Below are 313 nucleotides of genomic sequence, written 5' to 3'. Positions count from 1 at the left end.
CCCCCCCGTCTGCAGGGGGAAAGTGCCTAAGGAGACCATAGCTACCACAAAGTGCCCACTCTCACTCTTTCCTTAGCTCTACCAGGAAGGCAGGTGGCTCCCCAAATTTGTTCCAAGGCCTCCTCAGTGCCCCCTATGGGAGCTGGAGCCCCAAAATGAGAGACTCCCCAGGCCTGGGTTTACTGAGGCTGCCCTAGCTGAAGCATAGCTCCCTCTAGCTCATCCCCAGTTCTTTCTTGGGCTCACTCCTGCCTCCCTCTCCCCCTCTTGTTCCTCCCCCCTCCCCCTCTTGTTCCTCCTCCTCCTCTTCCTC

General features: G+C 58.8%; 1 protein-coding gene across 3 annotated transcripts in view; it reads left to right on the top strand.

Annotated features, from left to right (window-relative positions):
- Positions 1-313, top strand: part of Pou2f2 (POU class 2 homeobox 2) — an 80,686-nt gene that overhangs the window by 20,160 nt on the left and 60,213 nt on the right. The gene's annotated exons all lie outside the window — the stretch shown is intronic.

This window comes from Mastomys coucha, unplaced genomic scaffold (assembly GCF_008632895.1).
Source record: "Mastomys coucha isolate ucsf_1 unplaced genomic scaffold, UCSF_Mcou_1 pScaffold21, whole genome shotgun sequence".
NCBI classification, from domain to species: domain Eukaryota; kingdom Metazoa; phylum Chordata; class Mammalia; order Rodentia; family Muridae; genus Mastomys; species Mastomys coucha.
This window is presented reverse-complemented; position numbering and strand designations above follow the sequence as displayed.